We start from the raw sequence: 26185 nt of genomic DNA, 5'->3' as shown, positions 1-26185 counted from the left end.
GACGTGGGCTGCCCCTGAAGCATGATCAGGTCCTGAAAGCCACACGCCATCACTCCTGTGACTTGTGAGACAGGGCGTACCTTTCCTTGCTACAGGAATGCTGCGAGATACTCTTCCTTACCACCAGAACTCTCGGAGCTTCACTCCTGCCCTGACTCCTTCCCCAGGATGTGACAAAGGTGGGAAAGCCGGGATCACGGGTGACTCCCTGGACAGGGCTGACAGTGCCCTGGCCGAAAGGGGCTGCCTCTAGCAGGGGCCAGCACCGCGTTCCTCTAGGAGCCTCTCCTGTGTGTCGTGACTGGGCATCACTCTTGCATTCTTCGTCTTAGCTCTTCAGTGTCTGTGGCTCTCAGTGCTACTGACAACCTGCTCCGACTCTGCAGTCACCCACGATGCTTGGCCTGGGACATCTACTTCCTCCCAGGGCCAACCTGCTAGATTCTTCCCGAAGACCTTTGTTCCAAGCCCTACCGCCTAGTTATACTGATCTTCTCACCTGTAACTCTGGCCCTCCAGGTCTTTTTAGATGATAAGCCTTCACCTCTCTGCTTCCAGCTCACCCCTAACTATGCCACCACAATGCCAACCCCTGCCAGGCTGGTGCGTCCTGACCTTAGTCTCTCGCTGTGAATGATAATCATGAGTTCTCCAGAATGGTTCTTCATCCACCTTAACCCCTATGTTGTTCAGTGACTTAAGGATATGATCATTCCTTAAAAAGAGTTTATTCTATTCTGGATTGAGTACCTGGTGATGCATATAAGTAAAATCAAACAGAGTCATAAGCTGGATGCAAACCCCATCCACATGTAATATTATGTTTTGAGAGATAAGACGTATTTCTAAGAGCACTTGCGTTTTAAAGATTTAGTGATTCAAGGAAACGATAAGGCTTCAGATTGCTTTTCCTTGTTTATACTAGTACCAAAATAGAAAATCCATTCTGAGGTCCTGGCATGAGACTAAAAACAACTGCTTTTATGTTAGCCGGCCTCACCTAATAGCAAGGAGAACTGGGAAGGAGAAGGCATCTGGACAGACACTGTGCTGCTTCCAGAACTATGAAAGAAACAGAAAAGTGATCTGAATGGACAACTTCTTAACTAGGGGGTACCAAATGTGTCATAACTCCAACGTCCCTGTACACCTTTCACAGGGTTACAAATTCTAAATCTTCTTGAATGAAATCAACCCCCTCCTTGGGCAGTTGTTGGGATTTAAACACTTTCTGATACCAGTTCTTTTTTTCCCCTCTCTCTCAATGCATTTGCCAATGGAATTTGTATAGCCTTACATTTTCCCTACACGGTCTCCCATTTTCCACTGAAAAATGGCTTTTGAAACCAGTGTGATTTCAGGGTGGCCCACCGGCAGCAAGACTTTTAAGAGCCTTCCATTCCATTTTGACACGCAAGCAGGCAGCATCCAAGACGGCGACCCAGACGTACCACAAATGAGATCATTCCAGTCAACACCTGGAGGCTCTCCTGAGCCTCAGTGGGCTAGACTTCCAAGTCTCCCTTCTGCGATACACTTCAGTCTGTTTATCTCTGACTCTAAAAATAAAGTCTTCTGAAAGGAAATCTGGAGAATCAGGAAGGCCTTTTTTGTCTTTCCCTCTCAGACGAGCCCGAGGGTTTTATGGCGTCCCATGTGCTAACTCAGCCATCCAAGTATTTGGAACAAGCTAAGGATTAAGAAATCAGGTTGGAGGCAATCTGTAGCACCATGCAGTATTTACTGCCAGGCAGCTTATATCAAATGTGCCAGTGAAAAAAAGAGCCAGCACATCTATTATAGAAAACAAATCCTGGAAGAGAGATGCGGGGGGCAGGGAAGAAGTGTGACATCGCCAGTATTTTAAATAGCTCAGCATGATACACAGTGCCTTGCACCAAGAGAAAAGGAGAAATCATGAGGTTAGGTAAAAGCAGCAACATCCCAAAATGAATCAGAAATGAAGCAACCGCTGGGGCAAAAATGGTCTCATGATGCTTTGGTCAAAGACCCAAGCACCCGTTATAGAAGGTCTCATCACGTAGTAGAGAATGCCTATAGCCATCCCAGGGGAATGTTGGTGTGGTAGCCTCATAAACTCCCTGGAAACCCATTCTGAGTTGAATAAGCTCTGGGAACGTGCAGCATTCTTGCTCCCAGGAAGTTATAGAAACAACACTACACATTCACTAATCATTGATTTTGAAATTCAGTTCCTAGAACATTAGCAATTCACCTGTGACCAGGACAACTATACCACATGATCTGCTCACCCCAAAACCCCTGGTACTGTCCCATGACCCTGGGACAGCGTTGAATTAGAACTCAAGCAACAGTGGTACTGAATTTTTCCGCTGGCCCAATGAGATAAGACCTCAGAGATACATTTAATTTAGGAAAGCAAGTTAGGGTACCCTTGCTTACACATCCATGTTTAGAAATAAGATTCATACCCACTAAGACAGAAGCCAAACAGTGGACTCTCACTGGTGCCTTTATGAGTCCTCTTTGACTTGAATTTATTTAACCCTTTTACATTTTCAAAATAAGGCAACTTTTCCATGTGACTTTGGCACAAGAATTTGCCTAAACATACCGAGCTAGATCTAAGAAGAACCATGGCTGGTCTGAGAGAGCACACCAGCTTCTAAGGTCACCAAAGGCAATTTTTAAAACATACACCTGGGATACCTGGGTGGCTCAGTCGGTTAAGCGTCTGCCTTCGGCTCAGGTCATGATCCCAGGGTCCTGGGATAGAGTCCCGCATCAGGCTCCCTGCTCAGCAGAGAGTGTGCTTCTCCCTCTCCCCCGCTGCTGCTCCCCCTGTTTGTGCTCTCTCTGTCAAATAAATAAATAAAATCTTAAATAAATAAATAATAAAACATACACCCAGACAAATATCACCATGAGAATTGCCTGTTCCAGATTGAAATGTGTATCTTCTACGATGTGGAAGATCATGACCATCTTTCCTTTTCTTCATCAATGGTTTTCAAAATATTCTGGGGAGCCCTATACATTCCACTGGTTGCCTTGGGGAACATGCTGGGGGCTTGGATGGGGGCCCAGAGTACCCAGGCTCTAAGTGCCAAGCTCTGCTCTTCTCTGTTGGATTCTGGATATAGCGTAGGGTTTGTGTGGTTTTGTTGCAAAAAAAAAAAAAAGTTCTGCGGCACCAACAGTGTCGTAAACCACTTTTAGAGACTGTTATTTTTTTTTTTAAAAAAAGTTTCCTCCAAACCCCTTCATCTCTATCTCTGGTGGCCCACTGTGTGATAAGTCACCAGACAATCACTTCTGAGCCTGCCAAGTAAGTGTGTATACACTAAATGGTGTTAACACTTTCAGCTTAACTCGGTTCGTTTTTACTTGCCTCTATATTCCGATTTCCATTCTAGTTTCCTATCCAAATGTCAAACAGTAATAAGGATTTCATCTAAAAGGATATATGGTTTGTTTGAAAATCCATACAATGCTTTGACAGCAGGAGAGTGCAGCATACTCCAATTTAGTGAGAATCTAATGTGTTATATATATTTATCTCTAGCATGTGCCAAAGCTTTGAAAAGAAGAGAATCCCATCTGCCTGTCGAACAGAGATTAGAGGAAATAGATTTAAATGCTGGTGTTCATCATTCTTATTTAATAAGCAAGAACACAGAACTGGAAACATCTACGGCACTTTCTATATTACAGAGAGGTTAATACTCTCTGTTTTAACGACAAGGCACTCGGATTTCAATATGTTGTGAAACAAATCTGCTCAAATACAGTCACCTACCTCTAAATCTAGTCCTTGTTCATTTTTGCCAATAATGTCAGGCTAGTCTGCAAGGTTTCATTTAAGCACCAGTGGAGAAGAGAGTCTGTAAAAACTCCAGTTTAGAAGAGCCTCAGTTTCCCAATTTTCTTAAAATACAAAGTGAAAAGACAGAGAATGAGCTGTTCAGACTCCAGCATTAGCTGAGAGCCAAAATGTTGTGCCGGGAAGTGGCAGCCCCCTTCTGGACACAATGGCCTCAGGCACAAGTGGAAAGCATCATCCCTGGTCTGCAGACTTGCTCGGCACCCTCTTGGGTCCCACGTGGTTCCTTCTGCATTTATCCTGTGACCTGAGAAATGACTCCATCAAACATCTCAAGCTACGAAACTCAGCATGCCTCATACTCCAGCCTCTCTCACCTCCAGCCCTTCATTCAATTAGTCACCATGCCCTGTTCCATTCTCCTGCCCAAACGTCTCTCCAATTATCTTATGCCCCACGCCACCTGCCCACTCCCTCCAAGGCCACTGCCCTCATTGAGGCTTGTGTTGTGTATTAAGCGGAGCATGAGGACAGCTCCGAAGGAGTCTTCTGCCCCTCTGCTCTACTCCTTTCAATTCACAGGCCACATTTACCAAACTATGATCTTTCTAAATCACAAATCCAGTCAGGCCTCAGCTTATAATCCTTCCCTGTTTTCCCACTGCCTTCAGAATAAAAGGCAAAGTCCTTAATACTGCATACAAAGTAGGGTGACACTTGCCTGCCTTTCCAGTCTTATCTTCCATAACCCCCACGGGTATGTTCCCCATGGCTGGCCTGCCCCTCGCTCGGCTCCATGATTATGCCTCACCTTTCATACCTCTGGGCGTGCTCATGCCTCTCCCATGAGGAAAGACCTTCTCTGCTCTGCCCACTTAGCAGGAAGGTGACTCACCCCCCAAGACTCACTTCAAATGTCACTTCCCCTAAGAAATCCCTTTACATTATGGCAGATACCTCTTTGAACTCTTGTCCCAATACACTTGAGTTGTCCATTGATATGTCCATCTCCCCACCACCTCATGATTCCCGCCAGCACATGCACTATGATGTCACTAGTATATCATGCACAGTATGGTGTTGGGCATAAAACAATGATCCCCCACATGCTGCCATACTGATCATTTAATTGTCTACAGAAAATTTCATTAGTTGAGGAGCCAAGAGTCTAGCCTCCTATTCTCACTGTTGCAACATTCAACTCAACATCATTGAGCCCAGAATCTTTAAAAATACAACTATGACACTAAATGGTTAGATGGGTTAGTTTCTTTCCAGCTTTAAAATAAAACTCTACAATTCTATGAACTCTAGCGCTGTGCTGATGGCCATTCCTTCAAGGACTCCTGTGCAGCAAAAGTGGTTGTTAGAGGGAAGTTCCGAGCAATATACACCTACCTCAAGAAACAAGAAAAATCTCAAATAAACAACCTAATTTTGCACCTCAAGGAACTAGGGGGGAAAAATGGAGCCCGAAGTTAGTACAAGAAAGGAAGTAACAAAGATCAAAGCGGACATAAATAAAATAGAAACTGAGCAGATAGTAGGAAAAAAAATCAATGAAACCAAGAGCTAAAATAGAACAAACAATTCTAAAATTTGTATGGAACCACAAAAGACCTTCAATAGCAAATGCAGTCTTAAGAAAGAACAGAGGCATCATAACCCCTTAATTCCAGCTACTCTACAAAGCTTTAATAATCAAGAGTATGGTACTGGTGTAAAAACAGACACATAGATCAATGGAACAGAAGAGAGGGTCAAGAAATAAACCTATGCACAGGGTCAATTAACTTAGGACAAAGGAGCCAAGAACGTATAATGAGGAAATTACAGTCTCTTCAATAAATGGTGTTGGGAAAACTAGATAGTCACATGCAAAAGAATCTTACATCTTGGGGTGCCTGGGTGGCTCAGTCAGTTGAGGGTCCAACTCTTGATTTTGGCTCAGGTCATGATCTCGGGGTCTTGAGAACAAGCCCCGTGGCAGGCTCCACACTCAGTGGGGAGTCTGCTTGTCCCTCTGCCTCTGCTCCCTCCCCTCACTCACACGCACTCTCTCTCTCAAATAAAATTTTAAAAATCTTTAAAAAAAAAAAAGAATCTTACATCTTACAACATATACAAAATTGATTCAAATGGATTGAAGACTTGAATGTAAGACCCAACACCATGAAACTACCAGAAGAAAACAAAAGGGATAGGCTCCTTGATTTCAATCTTGGTGATGATGTTCTGGATCTGACTCCAGAAAGCAAAGGCAACAAAAGCAAAAATAAACAAGTAGGACCAAATCAAACTAAAAAGCTTCTGCACAGTGAAGGAAACCATCAACAAATTGAAAATCAACCTGTTGGGTGGAAGAAAGTATTTGTAAATCATATTATCTAATAAAGGGTTAATATCATACATATAAAATCACCAAAAAAAAAAAAACCTCATGTAACTCAATAGCAAAAAACAAACCAGCAAACAAACCATTCAAATAAAAAATGGGCAGAGAATCTGATTTTAGACATTTTTCTAGAGAAGACATACAGAGGGCCAACAGGTACATGAAAAAATGCTTAATATCACTCATCATCAGGAAAATGCAAATCAAGACCACAATGAGATATCACCTCACACCTGTCAGAATGGCTAAAATGAAAACCTCAAGGAACAACAAGTGTTGGCGAGGATGCAGAGAAAGGGGAACCTTGTGCACTGTTGGTGGGAATGCAAATGCTGCAGCCACTCTAGAAAACAGTATGGAGGTTCCTCAAAAAACTGAAAATGAGAACTACCATATGATCCAGGAATGCCACTTCTGGGTGTTTATCCAAAGAAAATGAAAATACTAACTCAAAATATATATATATATGTGTGTGTGTGTACCCCATGTCCATTGCAAAATTATTTATGATAGATGTATAAACAATCTAAGTGTCCATCAATTGATGAATGGATAAAAAATGTGATGTGTAAATATATATACATAGGGGCGCCTGGGTGGCTCAGTTGTTAAGCGTCTGCCTTCAGCTCGGGTCATGGTCCCAGGGTCCTGGGATCGAGCCCCGCATTGGGCTCCCTGCTTGGCAGGAAGCCTGCTTCTCCCTCTCCCACTCCCCCTGCTTGTGTTCCTGTTCTCGTTGTCTCTCTCTCTGTCAAATAGATAGAATCTTTAAAAAAAAAATATATATATATATACACACACATATATAAATGTGTGTATATAAAAATATGCATGTATACATACTATATACACACACACATATAAACAATAAAATATTATTCAGCCATAGAAAAGAAAAAAATCTTGCCACGAGTGGACCTTGAGGACATTATGCTAAGTTAAATAAATCAGACAGAAAAAGACAAATACCACTTATATGTGAAATCTTAAAAAGAAAAAAGAAAAAACCAGGCTCATAGATACAGAGAACAGACTGGTGCTTGCCAGAGACAGGGGCTTAGGGGGTGGGCAAAATGGGTGAAGGGGGTCAAAAGGTACAAACTTCCAGCTACGAGATAAATGTCATAGCATGGCAACTGTAGTTAATAATACCATATCGCATATTTGAAAGTTGCTAAAAGAGTAGATCTTAAAAGTTCTCATAACAAGAGAAAATCTGTTAACTAACTATAGTGACAGATGTTAACTAGACTTAATAGGATAATCATTTTGCAATATATACAAATATGCAATCATTATATTATATGTTTAAAACTGATATAATACTAAATGTCCATTATACCTCAATTTTAAAAAGAAAAAAACTTCAATTAAAGAAGAAAAAGACTCTTTAAGTTGTAAACACCAGAACACACATCTAATACCACCTGGGACCTCTAAGTTCCTTAGATGTCAAGTTACCTAGGGCATTCCATGCCAACGAAAATAGGACTCTTTAATGAATGAACATATAAATGAATGGAATCTTTTTTTATTTTTTTAAAGATTTCATCCACCCACTTGACAGACAGAGACACAGCAAGAGAGGGAACACAAGCAGGGGAAGTGGGAGAGGGAGAAGTCCAATGCGGGGCTCGATCCCAGGACCCCAGGACCACAACCCGAGCCAAAGGCAGACGCCCAACAACCGAGCCACCCAGGCGCCCCTGGAATCTTTTTTTTTTTTAATACATTCTACTTTGGTTTATAAATTTAAATCTTGAGATTGCTTCTCTATTTCTAAAGGCCTTCTTTTTTTCACCACCGAAGTAGATTGATTTAATGGGGTGACGTTCTTGTTAATTACACACACATATACATCTCCCAGGAACAGAGCAGAAATTATATAGCAATATTGGAATCAGTCCAACGCATTCTTATTTTGACAATAGGAGAGGATTAGTTTCTAAAGGTTCCAAAGCCAACGACACATTCTTAATTTGACAGTTTCCATTTTACTGATATAAGAAAAACATGTCATTGGCACCATGTTTTTAATGCTTAATCCTGCACAACAGGTTACAATGCAAAGCTAAAAGAGATCCTAGCTAGCCACTTTCAAAGTCAAATGTCTAATCAAACAGTACTGTCATAGCAGGGGGAAAATCAACATTAATTAGCCAGTTCTAGAGGAAATAGCTCGAAGCACAACGAAATAATACACATACAAGCATCGAACTTTTCAGCGATAGCTTTAAAATGTGCACCCACACATTTCCAATGGGCTGTTTTTGCCAGAGATAAGAAAGAGAGCCTGACAGTAATGAAGTTGTAGAGGTACTTGAAGCAATTTTTCCCAGGCAGACCAATTAGTAATTGTAGCCTTGAAAAGAATCATTTTGTAACTTTCTGTCAAGGGAAATAGTGCCAAACTTAGCAGGAAAGGAAAAAAAAAAAAACAACGGCATTTTATTTGCCTCTGCCATGACAGCTTTCCTTTTCTCTGGAAAAGATACTGGCCTTCCTCACACCAGGGCCCTGACAACTTGGTTTGATGTTCCTCTCTTCAATACATAATCCTGAGTGTGCTGATGTGCAGAATTTTCGCTGCTAAAGAAATCCACTCCGGCACCAGCAGCTAGCGGAAAGCTATATATTACTGATGTGTTAATCAGCACCCTTTTCAGTTGCAAGAGAAATGCCACCTCACACCGGCTTCAGGCAAAAGGGGATTTGGAGGCTCAAAGCCATCGGGAACCTGCCTGTTCGTCTCTCAGGTCTGCTTTCCTCTACATCCCCTTCAATCTCTGAAAAGATCTCCTGTGTCATGGCAGGGATGCCCTCCTGTGGTCCCAGTTATACGCTCTCAGCGGAACAGCCCACCTACTACCTGGATCTCTTTCATGTTAACTCCAGGAAAAGGTCCCAGCCAAAACTGTCACTGGCCTGTCTCAGGTCACATGACCTTCACAAACTAGCCACTGTAGCCAGCAAGGTCCAACGCTCTGAGTGACATACTGTGGTGACCCAGGGGCTCCTGGCACGCGGTGATTGGGGGTGAGAATGGACAGAGTAATTCTACAACCCAAAATTGGGGTGCTGTGGTCAGAGGAAGTGAAGGACACTAAGAAGGCAAAAGTGACCAATGTTGCTTATAAAACTTAGTCATACTTTTCCCCCCAAGGTATGTGCTTGCTTTCTACACAATTAAAAGAAGGACGAACATGGGGCGCCTGGGTGGCTCAGTCGTTAAGCGTCTGCCTTTGGCTCAGGTCCTGGGATCGAGCCCCGCATCGGGCTCCCTGCTCGGCGAGAGGCCTGCTTCTCCCTCTCCCACTCCCCCTGCTTGTGTTCCCTCTCTCACTGTGTCTCTGTCAAATAAATAAATAAAATCTTAAAAAAAAAAAAAAAGGAGGATGAACAAAAAGGATAAACAAAGCGGGAGACACATTGCTTTTCTTAACTAAAACATACTCCCAGGCTAGTGGCTCAACCACCCTCCTGGTATCACCTTGGAACCTTCATCTGATAGCCTCTCAAGATCTCTAAGGAAGATGAATGAATGAATGAGAGAAAGAGCGAGTGAGCTTAGAGGTCTTATGTACATGTATGGCCCATGGGCGCTTCAAGGTCAATGTATCAACAACTGACCCCCTCGTATTTCCTCCCGATCCCACTTCTTCTCCTACAGTCTCTGTTTCTGGAGGTGCGGCTGCCGTTGCCATCATCCCAGGGAGGCTAACGTCACAAATCCCAGCCTTCTCCTGCTTTCTCACCATCTCCCGCCCTCAGTGGCACCCAACGCAACATCGTCACCAAGCCCTGCCAGTATTTCCTCCTAAACGTAAGGCTCTGTCTATCTCTAGTCGCACCATCAGGGACCACACCGACTCTTGTGTGGACTCCCACGGTGCTTCCAAGCTGCCCGCTTCCCCGGCCCCCCCATTCTTGCTTCCGTCCGGAGCAGCAGCTAGAGGGATGGGAGTTTGGCCGATCTCTCCCCCACACTCCACAACCTTCCTGTGCTTCTCCCTCATCTACCACCACGGTTTCCCAAGGACAGCTTAGATGGAGGCCCAGCGTGTGGTGCCTTGAACAACGTGATGGCTTAAAACAACAGAGATGTATCCCTCACTGTCCTGCAGGCCGAAAGTCTGGAATCAAGGTCGTTGACTAACCTCTGCTGGCTCCTTGAAGATCAAGGTACCAGCTGATTGAGACCCTGGGGACTCTCTTCCTGGCTTGCACACAGCTGCCTTCTTCATGTGTCCTCACCTGGCAAAGGGGTATCCCTCAGGAGTCTCTTCTCACAAGGGCGCTCATCTCATGACCCGCCCTCATGACTCTTCCAAACCTAATCACCTCCCATACACCCTACTTCCAAATGCCATCACAGTGCGGGGATAGCGCTTCAACATGGATTTGGAGACGGGGGATGCCTTCAGTCACACACACACACACACACACACACAGTCCCTCACCAACTGGCACTCTTCCTTGTTCTCTACTTCTTTCACAATATAATGTCCATTTTATATATACATTAAATGTATAAGCCACAACACAAGGCGAGAACAGAACACCACTGCTCGTGTCCAAATGCCTTCCTACCCTGAAAGCCATTAGCAGCTGACATTTTGTGCTTACTTTTCCATTTCAAGTGTGTCTTAGCTATTCATTGTAGCCTAGCGTTACTAATATTAAGATGGCATTGACGTTGGAAAAAATGGTGGGATGTGTCCTACCCCACATATCCCAAGAAGTGGTTCTTTTCTCTCTTTTCTTAAAGATTTATTTATCTGAGAGAGCCTGCACACCTGCGTGCACAGGGGGAGGGGCAGAGGGAAGGAGACTCCCCCCCAGCATGGAGCCTGTGGTGGGGCTCGAACCCAGGACCCCCAGATCAGGACCTGAGCCTAAATCAAGAGTCGGCCACTTAACCGACTGAGCCACCCAGGTGCCCCTCCTCAGAAGGAGTTCTTAACAGACACAGCTGCTGTTCAGGACCCGCTGACCCAGGCTTAGTATCTTTGGCCCATCTGTGGCATGTGATGTCCACCTGACTTTGATTTCCACCAAATTATAGGACTGAAGGTTTAAAGTGAAAAGCTACAGGTGTTCCTGGGTAGCTCAGTCGGTTAAGCGTCTGCCTTCAGCTCAGGTCATGATCCCAGGATCCTGGGATCGAGCCCCACATCGGGCTCCCCGCTCAGGCGGGAGTCTGCTTCTCTCCCTCTCCTTCTGCCCCTCCCCCACTTGCACTCAGGCTCGCTCGTTCTCTCTCTCTCTCTAAAATAAATAAATTTTAAAAAAGAAAAACTACAGTAAAATGAGAACTGATAACAGCATGTGGCTGATTCGTGGATGTCTCCTTCTGCTGCGATGAGTGACGGTGCAGTCTCTGGAGGTGCGAGCAATGGGGGGGTGAAAGTTACTTCGGGTGCCTTTGCCTCCATTTCTTTATCCATAAAATGTGGATGGTGGGATCTACCTCATGAGACTGTCATGAGGGTCAAATATGTTCCCATATGTCATGGAATTAGCCCAAGACCTGGCATCAATAAATATCAGCTCTTTTTCTTTCTTTTTTTTTTTTTTTTTTTAAAGATTTTATTTATTTATTTGAGAGAGAGAATGAGACAGAGAGAGAGCATGAGATGGGAGAGGGTCAGAGGGAGAAGCAGACTCCCCGCTGAGCAGGGAGCCCGATGCGGGACTCGATCCCGGGACTCCAGGATCATGACCTGAGCCGAAGGCAGTCGCTTAACCAACTGAGCCACCCAGGCGCCCTCAGCTCTTTTTCTTTCTAATGAAGGAAGCAGTTTTGAAAAGGTGGGACTCCAAATCTCAGAAGCCAAGAACCGAAGGGAATATGCACCTCATCTGAAAGGGGCAGCCGTGCCTGAACCTCAGCTGCCATCGCTGTCCCGTGGGCTCTCACGTGCCAGATTTCAAGATCATCAAAAGGCAGGTTTTTGTGTGAAATGGCTGATTTTTCAAGTTGCAAATTACCATTTAACATACCACATGGCCCAACCCGAACCCAGCAATGGACCTGAAGTGTGTGTCCCGTGTCTGAAGCAGGAAAGGAATGGTGGCTCCTGCTAATGTTGCCCCACATTAATTTTACCCACATTAATTTTACCCCAACGGCGCATCCCTGGTCCCTCCTGGCAACTCCCCCATTTACTGCTCCTGTTATTGCCTCAATGCATCTAACCATCTACCCATTCCTCACTTTGTCTCTCAAGGACTGAAAAAAATGATTGAAACCAGCAGCCAGCCACCCAGCCAAATTTTAATTGAAAGGGTAGATTGCCGTAATTACTCCTCTGCCCTGCAAACCGGCTCTCCGCGAGCCCAAGAGACCTCCAGACTCTCCGGAGGATGTTCACCAGCACACACTGCTGGACTCCGATGCTGAAGGAAGCCCCCCACCCCACCCAACCTCTACCCCCAGATCGCCTAGATCTATCCTGTGCTTAAAAATGGCCAAACGAGAGCTCACCCGACAAGGAAGAAATGCTAAAATGCCACAGTGGAACTATTTGTTTTTTCCCCGGCTTTGTAACTTGCCCTCGTGTGCAATGTATCAGGCATCTAAGAATCCCATTCATTTTTCCAGAATCGAGTCTCACCCATTCACAGAACCACTCAAACTTCCGGTCCCCACCAGCGTGGTCTTCACAGCCACGCAGACAAGAGGGAACTGTTGGAAAGCTGTCTTGCACTCGGAATCCACGTCAGCCAGATGCCTGACAATGAGGAGGCTAGTGTTATTTAACTGTGTGATGGGTCCTCTTTAAAACAATGGTGCCCAGAAAATAACTCGTCTCTCATTGTTTTATTACTTTACTGTTGCGCTTCTATTTTTTAAATGACTGTGTTGTGCTTTTTGCAACTATATTGCACTTTATTATACCCTCAAGGTGTCGTTTAAGGGTATCTGTATTCTCATTTTCAGGCATATGGTTTGCAGTTCTGCAACAGTTGGAACAAGTGGAGTTGTAGTAAAGTAATTTGAGGCGAAGCCAGTCTTTGAAGCTTGTACTTTTAAGGGCTTTGAATTGGGGGGGAAAAAATTTTTTTTTGTTTTACTTATTTACTGTGGTTTAAAGGACCATTACGTTGGCTTGTAAATCGTTCATAATTTGAGAAAGGACAGTTTCCTTAGAGCCTCAGAAAATGGCCCACTTGCCACCAGCACATTTTCCATCTTGGTGTGGTAATAAAAACAGCATTCAGTAAATGAAAGACATTGGAATTTGTTTGGATTTCGTTTTTGAACTTTTTATATAAAACACTTCTGTTCCATTAGGATAATCCTATTTGACTTGCTTCTCTCAGTCAAAGAAAAGGAAAAAGCTATTATGAGAGAGCCAGGAACAAAGGATTTCCCACCCCTGGTCGGGCTTTTGATCCCCACATGGTCGTAACAGGCCTCTGGCGGTAGCCAATAACTTCCGGCTTCAAAGGAGGGGAAACAGGCTTAAAAGCACCTCCCAATGATGCCATGAGGTTTGTGGCCAGCAGACTGCTCTCCTGACCCTGTGTACAATCTCTTTCTGCCCTCAAGTGATGGATACAATTACCACTGTTTTACCTACAGAGAAACCCCCACTATTATTTTACGGCCACCGATTTCGACTGTTTGCCCCTAACACAGTCATGGTGTTGAACTCCACCATCGTACACTCCATTTGTGTTAAGAAATCAAAGAATGTGAAACACACAGTCCCTTTCATTTTTGTCAAAACACCAGAGAAGAAACTAACGGTTTCACAAACAACTCACCATAGCACGATTTTAAGTGAGTCTTTTTTTTTTTTTTTTTTTTTTTGCTAACGCAGCAAACTACTTTACATAGAAGAAAGAGGATATAAATTTGATGTTGTGCTGGATCTACACAAACAAGAAAAAAAAACACTCATAATTTTGGAAACTATCTAGTTCGCTAACTCCATCAATTTACAATTAACCTCAGAATGTCAGGCCATTACTATTGCCAGATTAGCTGGAAAACACTCTGGATCCTATAATTCTGTGAACCAGACCTTTTCCTTACTTATCTATTTATTCTCTCCTTCCCATATCCTTGTTGTCTCCTCTGTCCTCTCCCATTCCTTCTCATCCTACTCCATCTGCCACAGCTCGGGAGTGATGGTGGGCACAAGTCATGGCCACCATTGTGGTATCTGCAGGACTGAGGAGCTAACCAGGGAAGTCAGGCAAAGAGAGGCAGCCTCCACCAAACACAGAAAAGACAGAATGGTCCTAGGCCATCGACCCTCCACCTTGCGCACACCATCCATGCTCTTCTCCTTGTGGGTCCTTCTACTCACTTCCCCCCAAATATGTCTTTGCAGCTCTCTCTTTCTAAACCTTCACACAGACCATTCTTTCTAAAGAAAGAATGCCTCCCCTGAGTGCATCTATGCAAATCTACTCTTCATTTCAAAATACAGCTCAATTCCTTCTCTTTCTCCAAGCATTCAAGGACCAAAAGAACAGGCCATGAACCTTCCTATCCTTGAATTCATGGAGCAGTCACTCTCCACAGCTAGTATTTTATTCATTCAATAGAGCACACTTGAGCACCTACCATATCCTTAACACAAGGCTAAACTCTGCACTGCAGGATACTTTTTTTTAAATGACTAAAATTTACTCTAGCAAGGAAGAAAAGATGACACATGACACAAATATCTGTATGACAATGTAGAATGGGATGAGCATCATGAAAGATATATAAACTAATTTTATAATTCAGAAGAAAGAGACAGATGACTTTTCTCGGGGGAAATTGCTTCAAGGATTTGCTTGTTAGGCCAGCCTCGGAGGAATGCCAATCTCTGTCACATCAGTATTTGTGGCCTGGAAGTCATCCCTCTTGCCTTCTACCATTCATGGCCTTGCATTGTTCACTTACATTTCCAAATGCCTCTGTCTTGCCACTCTAGATTCTGAGCTCAAAAGGGACTGAAATCTTACCTAATATTTTATACAGCTCCCTCTCTGCCTCCTTTGTAATACTTATGCAGTAAATGTCTGTTTATTTCCATCCCCCCCCCAAAAAAAACACCTCTTACATAACTCTTACCAGTTTCCAGGTTCTGTGCTGCATTGCAGGGTAGTTATAAAACAGAATATAATCATAAAATCCAATCCCCACTTAAGTGAAATACACAAAGATTTGATACATTGCCACCATAAGGTGTACGGTACATCAACAGAGACGCACCCTCAGAGTCAAAAGGATAGCAGCCAACTTCTACAGAGAAGAACCTGGCCAGGGACTGGTGCCCCTAAGGAAGTGAAGAATGAGCAGCACTTCATAGGTGAGTGAAGGTTTACCAGATGGACAAGGAGAGAAGTGGTGTTCCTGATATAGCAGGAAAATGGGCAAAAGCCCAAGACACGACATTAGCAGGGGAAGGTCTTTATTGGTCACACTAACATCTTACCCTGGTGCCTCTCATATGCATAATGCAGAATTAATTCAACCACTCCTCTTATTCTTTATGCTATAAAGAGTTTTATGTTATAAAACTGTATGGTAAATTTTATGGCAAAACAATTTTTTGTTTTAGTCTTGTGGTTTTCCCTTACTTTCAGTCCTAGAGGATATCCTCAATCTGCATCCTCTTGAAATACAACGTAGTCAATTAGTTCATTGTTGGTTCACTACTTCCGCCAGATTAAGGAAGAATTCATTTTAACATGCAAATAATTTCCCTTCAAATACACAGTGTTCCCTTCCTGAGGAAACATTCCACACAAGATTCCTCCTAAGCAACTATGTAAGTTAGCACTGACATTTGCCTAAAGCAGGCAGCCCTGGGGAATATACCAGAAATTGTGGGCAAATCAAGAGGCCTTTTTGGTAAGGGATCTAGCCAATGGCCAATCCCATGTGGCTTCTCAGATTTACCAGGATTCCCAGCAGGGAGCAAGCAACCGCAAGAAATTTGGTCTGAGTAGAACTTTCCACAATTGGATTTCATCATCACTGGCCCCTCTCTCTCCTCTGCCTCACTGCTGCTCTCTCCTGAAAATCAAAACTAACTTCCTCATCCCCAATCCTTCTGGGGATTCCTGACCTAGGAATTATAAAAATTTAATGTTATTGGACAAGTAGGCATTTCATTTAAAATCCCCATCTCTGTTTTAATAAAGGCATCATTCCTAAGATAAATGCTCCATTTTCTGAACATTTGCATGGATCTGAGCTTGTTTTTTCCCCACAGGCTATATGCCGAGACACATTAAAAATATCAGTAGGCTAGGTTTCAGAAGATGAAGGGAATTTTGGTCTAAAAGATGACTACGAAAGCTGTGAGTAGAACAATTCTAAAAATAGCTCCTTGGTAGAGATTTCTATATTATTACTGGGTGGAAATTGGACATAGGAAAGCATTTCATTGACAAATTGGGGGACTAAAAATAAATGGGAATTTCATGCTCAGCTAATAAGCCTAAAAAACACATCACGTGGAAGTTCAGTTAAAGAGAAGAATGGAAATTAATTTCAAGAGACTCTAAGAGATTTGAGGATATATTGACACTGAGAAGTGGGGACCAACTGTGATGTGGGGCAGGACCGGTTGCCCCAGTGACTCCATGGGGTCAGACATCATGCTACAGATTTGTCATTTTGCCCAAGAGTCCCATTCTGTAAGCTCCTACATAGAAAAGAGATGTTTGTCCAAAGTAGCAATAACCATGTTCCCATAAATGCTAAAATAATACTATTTGGTTCTACCCCTTGTGGTAGGGACTGCCTACTGCCTTTCTCTCCCTTCCTGATTTCCATGCCAGGACTGGAACCTTAAGACACAATCAGTTGATGCCCTTCAAGCTACAGTTTCTAGAAAAATCCAACTCAGCCTATGCCATTTGTCTTCCAAGTGAGACCTACAAAAGTCCTCACTACTCATCACCTCTGTTCTTCCCTGAGCAGCCCCTCTGGCCTCTGACCCCACTTCCCTCATACACATCACACCCACTGGCGTCTATTCCTGACAAGGCTGTGCATGGCATGGCTTCCTTCCCCATACATCTCCCCTTTTGCTCATATCAACAGTCACTGAACAGATAGGCTCTGCCAGCCGCTGTGCAGGGGAAAGGCTGAGGATGAATCAAAATATCCCAGGCCCTTCAGGAAGACAAGTGAGACCAACATTTCTGTCCTGGGAGAGAGCAAGCACGCTGAGAAAGGGAGATGAAGGGGCTGAGGGAGAGGGGTTGAATCAGTCTGGGGCCCAAGTAGGATGTACCTATGGAGTACCAGTCCTAAAGCGAATGCATTTTCAAACTCAGGAAAAAATTAAAATGACACATCTTTGTTTATTCCATCAAAAGAGAGGGAAGAAAATGGAACCAGTTTTGCCAACATGTTAAGTGTAGCCATTAACTGGGTTCTCCATGACTTGGGTCTCAAAGAAACCACATGGCCATGGTGTTGGCAGCTGGGTCACACATGGAGCTGGAGAGCAGGCCCGGGGGCTGTCTTCATGGCTGTCATCTAGGATTCCATATTGGAAACAACAGGGCAGCCAGGGGTTGCTTCAACCGTGGTTTTCTCCCATGAACTGAACTACGGAAGCATAAAGAATTTCCGTGTCTCTCGTGACACGCCATATTAGGGTGATATACTGGAAAAGAGACATTTAAGGGCCTCTCTTTGGGTCCATTCGCCCCATTCCCATTACACCTGGGTAAGAGTCTCCATTCAGGAGAAGGAGCTGATGACCAGACACTAAGTGATCATACCGTTCAAGTCACCAACACCTCTGTGATCTAATCCAGATAATTAAAACCACCCTTGACCCTTCTGTCCCTATTATTTGCACCTCCCATTCAATTTATTACAAAATCTTACCACACTCACCTCCTATATATATCTCTTGACTCCATCCACATCTCTTCTAACCAGTGTTGCACACCCTAGCTCAGCCCACCATTATCTGCAGTCTATTCTCCACAAGCTAGACAGAGAGAGAGAATCTGATTTGTCACCCTCTCTCAGATTAGAACCCATCAATACCTCCTCAGTGACTGCCCTTAGGATAAACCCCTAACTCTTTCCAGCAAGGTCTTCATGGTCCAGCTTGAACCAGTTTTCTTAACTTCATCTCCTTACCTTTTGTATATCATTCCTCTCTATCTCCACTTGCCCATCTACTACACACAAACACACACACACACACACACACACACACACACACACACACACACGCTCTGTGATACCTCCATATTGAATATTCACGTCCTTCAATGAGCCACATTCTTTTCCTTAACCTTGATGTTCCCTATCTCAAGAACATTGTTCTTCCTGCTCATTTTTTAGTACTTATCTTACAAGTTAATTCTTCCATGAAGCTTTCCTTGAGCAATCTAGTCTGGGAATGCCATTAATATCCAATGTTTCCCCATTTCCATGTTGTTATCTATCTACCTGCAAGCAGACATGCTCCTAATAGATGTGGGATCAGGACCGAATGACAAATGGAAATCCCTGGACTGGGGTTTGTTTTCTCCTTTCTTTCCATTCATGTTTCTATCATAACTGAGAGGAGCCACACATATATTTGGATTCCAGAGCCCATATAGCCAAGTTCTACTGCTATCTCCTTTCTTAACTGCCCCAACCAATCCATGGGCCTGGCAGAGTTTATGGGGTCAGTGTGGTCTACTCTTGGGGGCTGGATCTGGAAGAAGCCAATCCATGCCTGAGAAGCTGTTTCAACCATTGAGGCACTAAATTCCCAGCTTGGACTTCCTGGAAAAGGGTAGGTGCAATATGCTTAAGGTGGGAATTGTTTCCCTGGCCCCAGGAATCCCTGCCCGTGGGTAGAGTTGGGGGGCTTCATATAGTACAAAGCCTAATGCAGGGGCCAGCATGCCAGGATCAGGGTTAGGGGGGGATGCTGCCTGCCTGCCACCCTCCACATGAACTTAAACTCCTAACAAAGATGCACCGTGATAGCCTGATCACCACATGTATCATGCAGTCCTTGTCAGAGCGTGTAGTAGCTGTTTAGTAAGTACTGACTAAATTAAATTAATGACAGACTTTGGGGGAGACAAAGAAGAACTGCATGAGAATTAATTTAAAAAAAATGTCAGATCAGCAAGTATTTACTGATCCCTTATGGGTAAGACACCATAAAGATTCAAAAATGAACCGGTTGTGTCCCCCACACTTAACTGGTTACAATCTACTATATGTAATGATATGTACTTAAAACTGTAGTGTCAGGCAATTAGCTGTGTGAGCTCATGGTGAAATACGATTATGCACACTTGTTTCTTAAAGGAAAATATTTTAAGAAAGATACTGATCAATAGAGAGCTAACGCAGCTTCATAGTTACTAGAGAATTTGGGTGCAAAATTTAATCGAGATGGCTGACTGCACCACAAGTGAGACTTTCTATACATTTTAGACCCATTTCATTTTAGTAGCACCCTCCATGTGTTTGCATTTTTGCCTGGTTAGAAACTGTGGAATGCAAATGACCTTTTTCTCCTTGTCCTTTGTCCTCAGCATAATAACCTCCTTAAATAATTCTACCTTCCTGGGCAATGTGGTGTCTTGTGAACTATCACAGACCGAGCTCTTCACAGGGAAAGGACAGCAACTGGCTGCGCATCGTGCTCTGACACGAGGCTTGTTACTATTCCTGCACAAAACACTTCATGACTCCAGCTACAGAACACCAAAGACGTGTATTTGCTGGCAACTACTTACAAAAGAAGCAATACATAGGCCAGATAATCAAAACTGCACTCCTCAAAAACTGGAAGATTTTTTCATTATCTATTCTTGTTATTTTTAAAAGCCTCTTCGGTAAATACGGCCCCTGGCCCTGAGGTCCTCTCTTGCAGGTTCCATTTGATTGCAATTGTTCATCTTCATTAGGAACTTCACCTCTAAGTGAGTGTGTTCAAGAGAAAGCTTGGTGGGGGTTTCAAGGCAACAAGCAGTTGCTTTCAGTCTTCAAATCGGAGATTCTAGCCTGTTGATTTTGCTCTTTTCCAAGTGTTTTCTTTGGTTTGGCTCCTTGCATTCATTGTTAGCCTTGGATCCCTCATAAATGGAATTTCCCAAGGTATTGTTTGATCAACATCTTAGTGCTTTAATGGTCTCCACGGCAGTACACAGGTCACACCTTAACAAACTTCAAAGGTCTCCCAACTAACAGAGATATACTATAACCTATCACATTACCTGAAATAGATTGCCCACTTACTGAGGTGGGCAAACTTTTTACTCTATAAAGACTCAAAATACGTTAGGCTCTTTCAAGATGCACAGAAGAGACATGTGCTCAGGTTACCCCCAAAAGGTCATGGGATTTCTTGCCCATGTTAATTAACCCAAGTTCTTTTATCCTTTCTTCATTACGTTATAGGGTACCCTGTCAACCCTGCCCTCCTGACTCGTCCTCATCAGCCAGCGAGGCCCATGGCATTCACTGCCTCCAGGAAGAGTTGCGGCAGCAAAAAAGCAAAGAAGAAGGAAGTCTCCGACTGGATTAGGTCTCGAGGTTCTAGTGTCCTACAGCAAGAGGAACAGACATGACTCAAAATATACCAAAACCATGAGGAATCCGAGCTAGCACCTCTTCCTTGATGACTGTACCAAGATAACCTCGGGCTTCCCAAGGCTGCGGGAGAGAGGGGTGGTGAGTGGTGAACCAAAGGAAGGGGACGTACGCAAGCCTCCAATGAGGCAGGGCTCAGAGGGACCATGAGGTGGTACTGACATCAGGTTGCCTGGCCTTCCTGAACTTTCTGCTGCCACCAGCACCTTGCAGTCACCGGGAACTGGTCAGCCTCCCAAGACAGTCTGGTCCCCACCCTGAACAATGCAGCTCCCTGCTCCAGAGAGCTGTACCACCTCTCCTTCCCAAGGCTCCCCACAAAAGCCTTGCTGTGACAGTAGACAGCACATCTTCAGGGACCCTTTGGCAAACAATGCCAAGCTACCCCACACTTTGTTGATCCCAGTAAGCTAACCCAAGTTCCAATAACTCAACACTCATGAGCCCTCAAAGAAGGACAGGAAATTGTGTCCCTCCTGAGAAACAGGTGAGGTGGAAAGTCCCTGCACCAGTATGTGAATGCACCTGGGCTCAACTATCCCTAATGCTCCACCCCTACCCCCCATCCTCAGCACTGAGCCAAGCGGCGATAAAACACAACATGACATCAAAATTATCCAGAAAGCTAGGAAGTCAGCAAACATTTGGATTCTGCCCTGCCAATTCTCAGAGACTAGAATATCAGCTAAGACTCATTGCAACACCAGCCTTCAAGCCATTTTGTCCCCTCAGTGGGTGACTTCTGCTGTTCCCCATTCCAGGGCTCTGAGGGGGCAGATGACACAGCTACTCTCCCTGGTTCACCTGCTCTTGCTACCAGCAACTAATTCTAGGAGTCCAGAGTTCAAACTACTCACATGATAGAGCCAACTGGTTAGCTCGTGTGGAAGGACTAGACTAAGCCCACAGGCCACATCCCTGATAGGCCACAGGCCAGCCTATGAGTTAGCTGCCACTGGATAGGGAACCAATCACTGGCCTGATCAGTGAAGCCAAACACATAAGAGGGACTTGAGTATGGTGGTGATTCTGAGACTTCACAACAAGGGACACCGTAACTGGCAAGTACTTCACATGGCAGGCCGGGCAAGGACATTGGGATGGAAAGACTATTATCATTTGCAGTTTCTGACAGCCAAACTCCAGGGGAGGGACGTCAATGGACCGATGTCACACAACTCAGTCCTGGCTGAGTTGGAACTAGAATCTGGTTCTCTTCCTATTGCAGAAGTCGAGATATAGACTATAAAGATAAATTGAGGGGCATGCACACCACTTTCCATGTTGCCAGTATTTCAACATCTTTTATTTCTGATGTGTCCAGGTAGAAACAGAACAGTGCTGACCATGCACCAGGCACAATACTAGAGAGATGACTTAGATCCCCAACAAAGCAGGGAGTGCGCAGAGGAATAAAGGCTAGCTCTCCTGGACTGGAAGATTCCTCAATCATCTTAAGCAAACCAGCAGCATCTCTGTCCCGCAGGACAGGAAGGAGAATAGAGAGCCACCAAAATCGCTAGTGTGTGCGCATTTGTGACTTCACGCGCTGAGTGTCAGGGGCCCTTGGACTCACCGCAACACCTCCCACACAGTGCTGTCTTGGGTTGCCCTTTCTGTGTTGGTGAAAGACAAGTTACAGTCATGCCCAAGATTATTAATTTGAGGGGCGCCTGGGTGGCTCAGTGGGTTAAGCATTTGCCTTTGGCTCAGGTCATGATCCCAGGGTCCTGGGATCGAGTCCCACATAGGGCTCCATGTTCAGTGGGAAGTCTGCTTCTCCCTCTCCCTCAGCCCTGCTCCTTCTCTCTCTCGCTCACTTTCTCTCTCTCAAATAAATAAAATATTTTTTTAAAAAAAGAATGTTGATTTGAATTATTCAAGATCCCTTACAAGCATTTCTGCGATACTGTATGTCCATGTGTCCCATAACCAGGCATTCTGTAAAACCATGCTAAAAATAACAGGGTTTTGAGAGAAAATAGTGTTGAGGAAATCGAGACAAAATCTATGGAACTTTGTCACTGCAGACCTAACAAAAAGACTAATAAGTCTCACAGATATATGGGCACAGTTAACTTGCCACTGACATGAGCATCCAGTACCTCAATTGGCAGATTATTTGGGGTTTGACACCTGAGACCCTAGCTTCCTGCCTTCAGATCAAAGTCCTTCAAGGCATGTGCTTCTAGTAGAGACCAGTTTCATCAAAACTGAAAATCAGATCCTTTGTTTTAATATGGTAGGAAATATCTTTTTAGCTTCTTTCTCTGTGCTGTTGACTTCCTCAGATAGCTTAACACGTTGAAAAGTTAGCCATCTTTGAACCCCCTAAGCCAGACATTACTAGCACTAAAAGAGGTCAGTTCTACAAGATTTTTGGATTTTTTTTTCTTGAGTTCTTCATGTCTGGCCAAAGCTTGCTCTTTGTAAGAAAACTTGCTTCTAATTATTTCCAAACGTTAATGTGGCTTGGGAAAATTCTGTGCAAATCCACATGACTGGTGCATTTTACTGACATCATTCCCTGTTTACCAATTGTGTTTTAGCCAGTTCACATTAAATAAACATGCACTGTAACAGAAGAGTCTGTAGTGCTTTAATTGTCCTGTTTTTAGGGTGGAAGAAGCTATTAGAGCAATACCATTTTCGCTGGCATTTCTGTTATCAGTTGGAAATAGAAATCACAAATTATAGATAAGCAGCAATAGCTGAAAGCACATTTAAGAAAGTCAAAGTTACCCTGACTCCCTGTGAGGTGAGTTCAGTATTACTGAGCTGAACGATTCAACAGAAGCAAATGGTAAATGGTGGTGTCAAAAATAGAGCAAAGAGTAGAATGGAATTATCCTTTCATGCTCTCTATCAGGGTATGTATTAGGTCTCTCAAATGAAAACAAGAGCTGAGATCCTTGAAAGCTAACAATCAGATATGCTGGTAAAATTTAGATCAAGGAATAAGCATACCTAGAACTTTCATCTCATTAAAGAGACAAGGAAGAGAGAGGTGGTAGGAGATGAGGTCACCTGGGTTCTCCCAGACATATGAACACTGATGGTAAGTACCAGAGATGAGAACTCTCAAAAGGAATAATGTTCTCATGAATTCAAACTTATTTAATGTCGTGTCCTTGTTCCTCATAAAATAATCTCCTGCACCCTCATGGTCCACAACACAGCATGGGAATTCCTGCTCTAGGGCAACGCATCAGACTTAGATCCACAATATGTGGGGAACATTCCCTCAGGTACTATCTCAGCACCAAGGAGAGTTCCAATTCAATCTGGAGATCAGGCCGTTCTTCTATGCTTCTCCTTCTGAGCAACTAAGGGAAATCTGGTCCAGCTGACTCCTTCATCTAGCTTTTGGTGTATGTGCGCTCCAGACAGATTCCAAGTGCACATTCCAATGAGTTATTTTGTTCCCCCTGCCCAATGAGACAGGCCCATTCCTACCTCATTTCATCAGAACCCTGTTCTAGAATTTGTTCCAGAACCAGAAGTATACATTTTTAAGAATTAAATTTAGGGAACAGTGGCAGCTCCTGGGTGGCTCAGTCAGTTGGGCGTCCGAACTCTTGGTTTTGGCTCAGGTCATGATCTCGGGTCCTGAGATGAGCCCTGCATAGGGTTCTGCACTCAGCACAGAGACTGCTTGAAATGCACTGCCACTCCCTCTCCTTCTGCCCACTCCCCTACTCGTGCATGCTTCCATGCAACGCTCTCTCTCAAATAAATAAATAAATAAATAAATAAATAAATAAATTTAGGGAACAATGAAAATGTGAAAGCTTATCTGAGAATGGAAGCGATAGTGACCCACTATGCCCTGTGTGTTTGTGTGTTTGTTTGTACACATATGCATATGTAAAGTCAAAGTCAATCCTCCACTCATTATAGCCATTCTGTGGGTACAAAGCCATTTCTCCTCTAACCACTTGGAAACTGAGATGTTAAATATGCCCAGGTAAATTTTTTTTCTCAGTTGAAAACCTGAGCACTGGAATTATAATGCAAACACATCCACAGTGGCCTTCCACTGTACTTGAATCTGCTCCTATCTATCTATTTCTCCATGAGACTTGTTTTTTTCCTCCCCTTAAAAAGGGAACCAGAAATAAAATAAGGGCATAAGAGAAAATGAGCTATGATTTAGGTTGCCTTTTTTCTTCTTTTATTTCAAAAGAATGCTCTGGAACAAGGAATACTTTTGTGAGGTAAAACAGATGATCCTCTAAGAGGGCTGCACAATATGTGAGCATTATTGATTTTTCTTCCTAAGTCATTTCAGCGATACAATCTTGAGCCTGGTGACCATCGATAGTAAATGATTTCCAGCCAGACACTCAATCGTCAGACCTGCTTCTCTCAAAGGTTTAGCACTTCTGGTGAAAATACGTACATGGATTTTGAAGGACTAGTAGTATGTGATAGAAGATGTAAACTTCAGATGATTTCTACTTATTACAATAAGCCTATAGCTGGAATTAACAAAGGAGCATGTGAAATGGAGCTGAAATTCCTGCTAGGTCTTTTTATTAGTTTATTTTTATTCAAGGCTTGAGAAATTACATTAATGAGATCTATTGCTTCCTAAACCTTAAAGCTGAAGTGAGACAACATTAAATCACCCGGGATGCAGATTGCTTATGTCAAAGGACCCTAAATAAGACAAAACTTTAAGGTCTTAAGGAGAAGCTGACCTCCTTAAAAGGTCAGCAATGTTATGATGCATGGGCAATAGGGTCCAAGGGACATTTTTTTTCTTTTTTTACAATCCCTGGTGAGCCCCCTCTATAGCTCTAACTTCAACCATATTCAAACCAAAGTCCTAGGAGAATTCAAGATCATTGGTTCTCTTGAACTGTAGAAAATGTTGATGACTTAACCACAAAGTTCACGTTTCAACACAGCTCTCCAATCAAACAACAACCCAAACCTTCAGGTTCAATTCATAATCTTCCAACCATACATATATTCTCTCCATCTCCCCATCCTCCCTCTTATTACCTCCATCCTTAGGGCCAAGATGATTCTGGACAGGCTCATGTAAGTCCTTGGAAAATCAGAATGCCCCTGGACTGGGCTGGATCGATCTAATGAAAAAGAACATTCAAGACAGATAAAAATGTGGACACTCTAAGAATACACTATAAGGCTCTAGTAGGTTCTCCCAAGATCTTCTGGGCAAAGAGTAGCATGTAAATGTTCAAAGTAGCAGAAATGTAATGGTAGGAGTGAGGATCAGGGAAGGAGGGCAGAACACAATGTACCTGCACTGTCATTCTTCCTGAAAAAACCCAGGGCTTTGTGTCACCTGCATAAACAGCATTGCCATAGGTTCATGGGCTCATGGGTTTGGCCAACCAGATGGCCAGGTTTTATCTTTGTTTTTTGA

At 43.7% G+C, this 26185-nt stretch overlaps 1 long non-coding RNA gene across 1 annotated transcript in view; it reads right to left on the bottom strand.

Moving 5' to 3' along the window:
- Nucleotides 1-26185, bottom strand: part of LOC118522898 (uncharacterized) — a 650767-nt gene that overhangs the window by 577401 nt on the left and 47181 nt on the right. Inside the window, exon 2 of the long non-coding RNA XR_013445856.1 lies at nt 25798-25883. This is a non-coding gene — a long non-coding RNA (uncharacterized LOC118522898). The remainder of the gene's footprint in view (nt 1-25797; nt 25884-26185) is intronic.

Source organism: Halichoerus grypus, chromosome 2 (genome assembly GCF_964656455.1).
Source record: "Halichoerus grypus chromosome 2, mHalGry1.hap1.1, whole genome shotgun sequence".
NCBI lineage: Eukaryota > Metazoa > Chordata > Mammalia > Carnivora > Phocidae > Halichoerus > Halichoerus grypus.
This window is presented reverse-complemented; position numbering and strand designations above follow the sequence as displayed.